The sequence below is a fragment of the Carlito syrichta genome, unplaced genomic scaffold (assembly GCF_000164805.1).
Source record: "Carlito syrichta isolate Samal-C Ts95f unplaced genomic scaffold, Tarsius_syrichta-2.0.1 Scaffold304855, whole genome shotgun sequence".
Lineage (NCBI taxonomy): Eukaryota > Metazoa > Chordata > Mammalia > Primates > Tarsiidae > Carlito > Carlito syrichta.
In genome coordinates, this window is record NW_007248951.1 from 127,791 (window position 1) to 138,501 (window position 10,711).

Genomic DNA, 10,711 nt, shown 5'->3' on the forward strand with positions numbered 1-10,711 from the left:
GGGCGTGGTAGCGCATGCCTGTAATTCCGGCTACTCGGAAGGCTGAGGCAGAAGGATTGCTGGAGCCCAGCAGGTCGAGGCTGTGGTGGCCGGGAGCAGCCACCGCACTCCAGTCTGGGCGACAGAGTGAGACTCCAACTTAAAAAAAAAAAAAATAATAATAAAAAATAAATAAATAAATAAATAGCTGTGTATGAAATGTATACAGAAATAAAGGAAGGGATCACAAAAATGAACAAGTCAACCAGGAATATCAGAAAAATAATTAAACAAGCTGTTAAAAAGTGGACATCATACCATTAACATTTAAAAAATGAATTAAATAGCCAGGCTCGGTGGCTCAGCCTGTAATCCCACGCTTTGGGAGGCTAAGGTGAGTGGATTGCCTGAGCTCGTGGGTTTGAGACCCGCCTGGGCAACTTGGCGAGACCTCATCTCTACAATAAATCAAAAAATTAGCCGGGCATGGTAGCGCCTGCCTGTAGTTCCAGCTACGTGGAAGCCTGAGGTGGAAGGATCGCCAGAGCCCAGCAGGTGGAGGCTGTGGTGGCCGGGGGCCGCACTCCAGTCTGGGTGACAGAGTGTGACTCCAACTCAAAAAAAAAAAAAAAAGAATTAAATGGTATATTAGAATCAAAGAAAGTATTAGGGAATTGGCATAATCTAAAGAAATCACCCAGCACGTGGCATCAAAAGATAATAAGGTAGAAAATGTTAGTGAGGGATTAAGAGAGAGAATGAGAAAGCCTAACATAGGTCTAAATAGATTCTAAGCGATAGAGACTAGAGAAAATGGAAGAGAGGCAATTTTTGCAAAATCATGGCTATTTTCTACAATTGCTTAAAGACATAAATCCACAGATAAAGGAAGCTCAAGTAATACCAGAAAAGTAAATAAAATGATATTCACATCTGGACACAAAGTAGTAAAACTGTAGAGGGCCAAAACAAAGTAAACTTAAAAACAGCAGAGAGGAAAGAGAGATGACCAACAATGAAACAGCAATTATACTGATAGTGGACTTCTCATAGTGAAAGTGGAAGCCAGAGAAGGAAAGAAAAAGTACTAAGAATGAATAAACTACTAGAAAAATAGTAGGAATAAATAAACAACTAGCATTATATCAAGAAAACCACCTTTCAAGAGCAAGAGCAAACAGGGATTTAGTAAAAAAAAAAAACAACAAACTAAAAACAGCTGCAACATTTTACCACCAACAGACCTACTCTCAAAGAATCTGGGAAGGCTATAGATTTAGGATGAAGGAATATAATCCAGGAGGAAGGTCTGAGGTACAAAAAGATGAGGAAAGAAAGTATTACATGCAAGAATGTACACATATTCTTAGTGCAAAATAATAATGTCAATTTATGGAGTTAAAAATATGAACTGAGATATTAGATGATGTTAGCGTATAAGTTGAGGGAGTAATTAGAACGAAAGAATTCTGAGATCCTTGGAATGTTTGGTGGCCTGGTAAGATAGTATCTTTAACTTTTGTTAGGCATACATCAATGCATGTCAAGACTGTCTTGGATTTTTCCAACCCCAGACCTGATATCAACCATTTCTCCAAGGAGTCTTGTTTCTTTTAAGTAAGTAATGGCATTAAGAAACCAGTACTTTAGTTGGGAGCAGTGGCTTACACCTACAATCCCAGCACCTTGGGAGACAGAGGTGAGAGGATTGCCTGAGCCCAGGGGTTTGAGACCAGCCTGGGCAACTTGGCAAGACCTCATCTCTACAATAAATAAAAAAAGTAGCCAGGAGTGGTGGCCATATCTGTAGCTCCAGCTACTTGGAAGGCTGAGGCAGAAGGATCGCCTGAGCCCAGCAGGTTGAGGCTGCGGTGGCCGCGAGTATGCCATTGCACTCCAGCCTGGGTGACAGAGTGAGACTCTGACTCAAAAAGAAAAGAACAACAACTAAAAAAATCAGTACTTGGGTGTTAGTGTGTTCATTGCTGCTGCGGAGTCATTGTTTCTAGTCCTTTTCAGTGAAGAGAGCTAGGAAATACCTTTTTAGTATGCCATGAGTTCATCTTGCTACCTCCAAGTCAAACACCACAGATGTCGTCCTCTTCTTCCATTCTATATTTTTATCTCTCTTCTCCCAAACAAGAACTCTGATTGTAAACAGTATCATAGTTGCTGGATCCTGCCTTTTAGATAAATGGTATTGAAATTAATGCAGCAAACCATTATAACCAACACATCGACTAAGTTCAAGATTCCTTTTCAGTTTTGTTTGGCATTAGAAGACACTGCACTGAGGGTGTATTGCCAGAGTATTGTTTTCAAAAGTTATAGTGGGGAAAAGATGTACTATTCAACAAATGATATAATGAATAATACATACAAAAAAATGAAACTTAACCTTTATTTTCTACCTGGGTTTAAAGATGCTTCCACTAGCTCTATCTCAAAGAATTTGAGCATCAAAAAGAATAATGATGACCTGGCTCGGTGGCTCAGCCTGTAATCCTGCGCCTTTGGGAGGCTGAGGTGAGTGGATTGCCTGAGCCCGCGGGTTCGAGACCCGCCTGGGCAGCGAGACCTTATCTCTACAATAAATCAAAAAATCAGCCGGGCATGGTAGCGCATGCCTGTAATTCGGGCTACTCGGAAGGGGGAGGCGGAAGGATTGCTGGATCCCAGCAGGTCGAGGCTGCGGTGACCGGGAGCAGCCACTGCACTCCAGTCTGGGCGACAGAGTGAGACTCCAACTCAAAAAAAAAAAAAAAAAAAAGAATAATGATGGTAACAAATTAAACCACATTGACTTTTTAATTTTTAAACTGATAAGTAAAAATTGTATATATTTATGTTATACAACGTGATGTTTTGATATATGTACACAATGTGAAATGGCTTGATCAAGCTATTTAACATATGCATTACCTCACATACTTATCATTTTTTGTGTGGTGAACACTTAAAATCTACTCTCTTAGCACTTTTTAAGTATATAATACATTGCTATCAATGATAATCACCATGATGTACAATAGATCTCTTGAACTGATTCCTTCTGCTTAACTCAAATGTTGTGTCTCTGCATCCTCCAGTCTCTGTTAACCACCATTTTGCTGTCTGTTTCTATAAGTTGAATTTTTTTTTTTTTGAGTTGGAGTCTCACTCTGTCACCCAGACTGGAGTGCAGTGGCTGCTCCCGGCCACCGCAGCCTCGACCTGCTGGGCTCCAGCGATCCTTCCGCCTCAGCCTTCCAAGTAGCTGGAACTACAGGCACGCACTATCACGCCCAGCTAACTTTTTTGATTTATTGTAGAAATGAGGTCTCACCAAGTTGCCCAGGTGGGTCTCGAACTCGCGGGCTCAGGCAATTCACTCACCTCGGCCTCCCAAAGTGCGGGATTACAGGCTGAGCCACCGAGTTCGGCCGGAGTTGAATATTTTTTACACTCTTCATTTAAGTGAGATCATACAGTATTTGTTTTTCTATGACTGGCTTATTTCACTTAACATGTCCTCCAGTTTCATCTGTGTAGAAAATGGCAGGAGACACACACACACACACACACACGAATAGTATTCAGTCTTAAATGACACAACATCAAATTAACAACATTTATCTATTCCTGAAGAATAAGGACTTATATGTGAAAGGCAAAATCTTTAAGCGTTTAGAAAAGTATATGAAAGAATATATTTATGGCTATGGCTTTAGGTAAAGATATGTTAAGCAAGACACAAAAGGGCCAGTTCTAAAAGAGAAGTAATAAATTAAATCATATTCAAATCAAGATGTTCTCTTTACCCAAGGGCATAGAGGGAAAAGATAAGTCACAAGGAGAGAAGAAATATTTGAACTAGATATAATTATCAAAGAAGTATAGATATTATATTCTATGTACTAATCAGTATATAGTATACAATGAATATTCTGAATGTATAAGAATCTTACATATTAAAGACAACAAACCCAGTAATTTTTTAAAAACCATAAGTGTGCATCTCACAGTAAGTATTAAAGATGAATATATTAGACTGAAAGAAGTATTGGAAAGGATATAGTAGAGTAAGAACTTATACAGTCATCCAGTGCTGGCACGTGTAAATTGGCACAGCCAATTTTAAAGTTGAAACCACCATTACCCTGAAGAAAATCCACTTTTGGGGAAGTTTTTAAAAAATTATACCCAGGCCATACCTCAGACTGATAAAATCAAAATTTCTGAGGATGACACCCTGGCATTGATGTTATTTAAATATTCCCAAGTACTCCACCAACTCATCTTTGACAAAGTCTCTACCACCCGTCACTGGGGAGGGGAGAATCTGTTCAGTAAATGGTGTTGGGAAAACTGACTGACCACATGAAGAAGATTAAAGCAAGACCCCAACCTATCCCTATACACAAAAATCAACTCTAAATGGATCAAAGACTTAAATGTAAAACCTCAAACTATAAGAACCTTAGAAAATGCAGGAGACACTCTCATGGAAATTGGAACTGGCAACCAATTCCTGATCAAAACCCCAAGTGCCCTGCCATAAGAGACAAGATAGACAAGCAGGACCTCATCAAACTGACAAGCTTCTGCAAAGCCAAAAAAAACCATCGAGAGAGTGGGGAGACAGTTTACAGACTGGGAAAAAATATTTGCCAAATGCATATCTGACAAAGTCCTAACATCTAGGATCTACAAGGAACTCAAATGTGCTGAAAAGAAAAAAAACCAAACAGCCCCATCACAAAGTGGGCAAAAAAATATGAATAGAAATTTCTCAAAAGAAGACATACAAGTGGCCAACAGATACATGAAAAAATGCTCAACCTCACTAATCATCAAAGAAATGCAAATTAAAACCACACAGAGATACCACCTAATTCTAGTCAGGATGGTCATCATCAATAACAAAAAACAACAGATGCTGGAAAGGATACAGTGTAAAGGGAACACTTCATTGTTGGTGGGAGTGTAAACTAGTAGGCCTCTGTGGAAAACAGTGTGGCGATTCCCAGAAGATTTAAAACTTGACCTCCCATACGACCCCATAATCCCCCTACTGGGAATATACCCGGAGGAACTCAAATCACTCTATGAAAAAGGTACCTGCACATGCATATTTATTGCAGCAGTATTCACAATAGCAAAAACATGGAACCAACAGTGCTGCCCATCAAAAGAGGAGTGGATAAAAAAAGTGGTACATATACACGATGAAATATTACAGCCATAAAGAAGGAGAAAATTATGAATTTTGCAGCATGAATGAACTTAGAGTCTATAATACTGAGTGATCTATTTACAGAAAGAAAGAACTGAGTATCACTTATGTTCTCACTCAACTATCGTAATACTATAAGAAAGGGATTGGCAGTAGTAGGAAACTGCCAGGGAAGGTGGGGGTGGGGTTCCCTATAGTGGGAAACTGCTTGGGGGGGGGCATACCTCATCAACAAGGGTACCTGCATAATGAACATTTGTAAACCTACCCCTGAATTGTACCCCACATATTTTTTTAAAAAGAAAAAATATTCCCAAGTGATTGCGAAGGACAGCCAAGGTTGAGAATCAATTTTCTAGAGGATGTCTTGCATATATCCACCAGGAAGCATATACCAAAATGTTCACATATACGATACCTTTAGGAGCAAAAGTTAAAAACAACCCAAGTGCCAGCAGGAGGAGAATAGACAGATCAATTGTGGTTTGGTCACCCAAATGAATGTTACAGCAATAAAATGAACACCACAGATTAATTTTAGATACATAATATGGAGTGAACTATCAGTGACACAAAATTATACGTAGTGTGCTACTATTTTTATAAAGCTTAACTACAACAAAACTAAACAATACGTTGTTTAGTGATTGGGTTAGAAGTTTGCAAAACCACCCCTAGAGTCAGAGATTTGCTAGAAGGACTCCCGGGACTCCGCATACGGTTGCATTCGATCACTAGAGGGAAAGACAGAGGTAGGGTCTATAGGAATCCCTGTGCATTTTTCCATCTGCTCTCGCTCTCCCATGAAGTGTCACACAAGTGTGACCTGGTGGAAGCACACTCTTCCCCCAGCAATGAAAATGCAGCAATATATATGCCATATTTCTGCTTAGGAAAGTCCACCAGTGACTTCATGCCCAAGGTTTTTATTGGGGGTTGATCATGTAGACATCCTCTGCCTAGCACTTACCCAGGTTTCAGACTTCTGGAAGGTAAGCAGCTGTTCAGCATGAACCACATGTAGTACACAGTGTAGGCACACTGAGCCTGTCAGGAAATGTTGAAAGCACTCCCAAAATCTAAGTTTCCAGAAGCCAACCAAAGGACAACCTTGCAAACAGGCCTAAGGACAGCAGCCTCAGGCCTGCTATGATAATCCTTCCCTGCACAGTGATAGGTGAATATATGGTAAAACCATACAAAGTAAAGGAGCATTTAATCCAAATTCAGGATAGTGGCTATCTCTGGTAGTAAACAAGGGAATGGAGTACAGAAAGGAACACACAGGCAGATGCAAAAGAATTGGTGCAGTGGATTGTATTGAAGTCAGTGTTCTGGCTTTGTTACTTTACTAGTTCAAAGGCAAAGCAAAGAACTTATACTCACTGTACATTTCTTTGCAACTTCCTATAAGTCTATAACTACAGTTGACTCCTAAACAACATGGGGGTTACACCTGTGCAATAAAAACATCCATATTCATGTATAACTTATAACTCCCCAAAGCTTAATTACTAATAGCCTACTGTTGACCAGAAGACTTATTGATAACACAGTCAATTAATGCATATTGTATGTGCTATAAATATTGTATGCTGTATTCTTACAATAAAGTAAGCTAGAGAAAAGAAAAGTATATTAAGAAAGTCACAAGAAAGAGAAAATATATTTACTTTTCATTAGGTGGAAGTGAGTCATCATAAAGATCTTTATTCTCACCATCTTCATGTAGAGTTGGCTAAGGAGAAGGAGGAGGAGGAAGGGCTGGTCTTGCTGCCTCAGGGGTGGCAGAGAGAGAAGAAAATCTGCTGATAAGTGGACCCTTGCAGTTCAAACTTGTGTTGTTCAACAGTCAACTGTATCTTAAAATAAAAAGTTAAACAGTTAATTGAACTGACCACTTAAAAGCATGCTAACTTTATTGTATGTGCATTATAGGTCAATAAAACTTGACTGATAGGCTCATAGATGTTTATTTTATTATGACTACACTTCAAAATATACATATATTTTAATGTATTTCTTTGTAGGTATCAAATGGTGTACATTTATAGTGTTAAAAGGAAAGAATCAATAAGAACATCAAATATTATGGAGCAACCAAGCAAAATGAGGACTAAAAAAATGTCACTTTATGTAGAATCTATTGGTGACCTCACTTTTGGAAAGTTCAGCAGGTATAGTTTAAAGTAGGAAGACTTTTGTTCCAACCTCTATACCACTTCTTACTGACTGTGCTACTATTTTTCCCTGAGCAAAGAACTTGATTTCTTTGATTTTCCATTTCCTTGCCTGTGAAATGAGCTAATAATACTTAACTTTGAAAGTTTTTACAGCGACTTGAATCATGCTCAGATCAGTCATCACTTAATGTCTGTCATGACCCTCATGATTCATATCATCATCATTTGAATGAAATGGAGGCTAGATTGGGGTGGGATGGATGGTGGATAGGTATAAGGAATTTAAAATGTTGAGTGTACAGTACTTTAAAAAAATTTTTGCTCTGAAAAAAGGAAAAAAAGATGGGCTGATCTTTAAAGGGGAACAAAAAACATATCTTTTTTTTTTTCAAAAAGGAAGCAATTTGAGGCTGTTGAGGTTGAGGCATGATCAGTAGTGAGAGAGAATGGAAACAAAAGAGAAAGAAAACTGTTTGAGGAAGATCCTGGTGTGGGGGATAGGGCTGAAGAGAGGGACTTAGAGTAATGGAGGAAGAATTAGCTTTGGATAAGGGAACAAAGGTCTTCCTGAAGTGAGCCAAAGAGGCACGAACTGGTGTGGAGGTTGGTGGTCAGTTGGCAGTCTTTATGGCCTCAGTTGGATTTGCATTTGATTAGTTGAGTGGTGCTAGGTGTACAGCTGTGTTCTGTTTTCTATTAAAGTATTGTCCATGGTATCATTTGCTTTTTATGATTATTATCATTATTATTAATGTTATTTTTTTAAGAAATGAAATAAAAAATGAAGTCACCCAATTCCAGTCTATTCATTGAACAAGTCTTCACTGAGTGCCCGCTACTGCTCTCGGGACTGGGGTATACATGGAACCCTACTCCCAAAAACCTGCTCTCGAAGTCCTAAGGATGGACACTGAAGCCAAGACCTGAGGAACAGAAGGGGTCAGCCATCTAAAGACAGAGGTCAGGGTGTCGCAGGAAAGGGAGCAGGAAGGGCACATGCTTGAGGGGAGAACAGTATAGAATAAAGTCGGAAAGAAGGGCAAGACCCAGCTCTCACAGGCCCTTGTAGGCCTGGGGTGGAATGCAGACTTTATTTCATGTGTAATAAAATCAGATTCACCTTGCAGGGAATTAATCAGGGAGTGATATGATCAGATTTACACTTTAGATGTAAAACAACCCCCAAACAGTCACAACCCTACCCCAAGCAACTTCACTTCTCACCTGGATTCACAGTGACCTCCTAACTGGCCACCTGCTCCCGCCTTGTTTCCCTTCAGAATATTCTCATGGTAACAAATGATCCTGTGAGAACATAAGACAGATTTTGCTGCTTTGTTTAAAGCCTTGCACAGGTTCCCATCTCCCCAAAGTCGACCCTGAGGTCCTCACCACGACAGCTAAGGCCCAGGGTTATCTGGCCACCTTTCATGCATGTGTCCTCGTCTCATCTCCCTTCACTGGCTCCGCTGCAGCCACACTGGCCTTCTCACGGCGGCCTGGAATGTTTCTGCCTCCTAGCTTTTGCTCTGGCTCTTCCCTCTTCCCTCTGCTTGGAATTCTCATCCCCCAGATGTCTGGCTAGTTCACGTTCTTACTTCCTTTTGGACTTTATTCAAAAAATCACTTTCTCAGTGGAGCCTCTCCAACCCCAGCACTGATCCTCTCTTAATATATTATCTGTTTTACCAAGTTATGTTTATTTTTTGGTTCTCCCACTGGAATGTAAGCTCTCTGAAGGCAGAGATTTATGCCTGTTGTGGTCACTGATATATCCATCCCTTAGACAGTGCCTGGCACATACCAGGTGCTTGGTAAATAAATATGTATTTATTTATTTTAATCAGAAGAGAACAAAAGTTGCAGGGGTCACCACATCTGGAATGCAATGGATGAGCCTCGCCCTGGGAAAACCATCTTTGTGAGCATATCTTCCCTGCCAGGTAAGCATCATAAATATTCATTGAATGAATGTTTCATCGAGTGTTTCCTTTGGGTGCCCACTGAAGGATGAAGTTGTAGAGGAGCAAGTGGAAACAAGGAGACGAGTCTAAGGTGTACACTTAAAACATGGTAGGGGGTTAGAGGAGGCAACATCAGAGGAGACAGAGGGAATCCTTGTGGTATCCAATCACTGATCCATTCACAAATGTAGTCCATTGATGGTCTGAAGCCTTAGAAACCTCAGAAGTGCAAGTCTTCACTCAGGACCTTCTATGACAGAACCCACTACCCCCTCCAATCCCAGTTTTGGATAGTTCTGAATATTTAAATCGCCCTCCCTTTTTTGAATGGCAGTGTGTCACTTTGCAATTCCTGACTGCTACTCCAAATTTTACCTATTGTAATCTGTAGTGGACCTCTTGTTTTTGCCTATCCAGCATCTACTCTGCCACTTCAGGTATTTCCCCAGTTTTACTTTGGCAGCATCCCGGACTCATTTCTCTATGTGGTTCAGCTTCAGGGATGGGTATGTGAGCCTCTCAGAGTCTCAGTGAGTAGTTTACAGAGATGGGAACATGCTTCTGAGCTGCTGGGCAAGAGTCACTCCCTTTCTTCTAGGGATACTTAGCGGTAAGAAGAGGGCCCACAGTGGCTAGGGGTCATCTTTGCTTCACAAGGGATGGCCTTCCTGAGAGGGAACAAAGAAGAATGCAGAGCTGAGAGGGACCCTCATTAGTTTCAGATGACAGCATTTGAGCATCTGGATAGAGCTACACAGGCATCTATTCCTGGTCTTTTCAATGACAAGAGCTAGAAAATTGCTTTTTTTTGTTTAGTCCTTTGATGTTCATTATCACTTGCAATTGAAAGTGTTTCTGACATATACAGGACCACAGAGAGAGAAGACTTATTTTTCCACCTACATGTTAACCTTCCAGTATTTGAAGCTAGGTGTCCCACCTCTCCATCTAAGGACTGATTTGTGATTGGATACCACAGTGCCCTGAATTGAAGGACTAAGAGTCATTCCTTAGTCAGCCCAGGCTCCCATCTCAGCTTGAATTTCTCCCCTAGTCTCAGTGCCAAGTGTGTGAACCTAACAGTCTGTAACTGAAGAATCAGAGCATTTCCAGTTCAATACTTTTTTTTACTATGCTGTACTCTCTTACATTTTTCTCAGCTTTCAACTCTGATCCATCTAACATCAAATGATGTGTTTGTGGGTTACATTAAATTATTTTCTAAAGAAATGTATCAACTATATAAGCTCATGTCAAAACAAGTTTTATATGGTAATAACTCTCACTCGTGTAAGAACTCCTGTCTCCTTTGCAAATCTGTAGAGTAGTCAGTTACTTGTGTGTGTTTTTAACTGACTTTGGTTCAGACT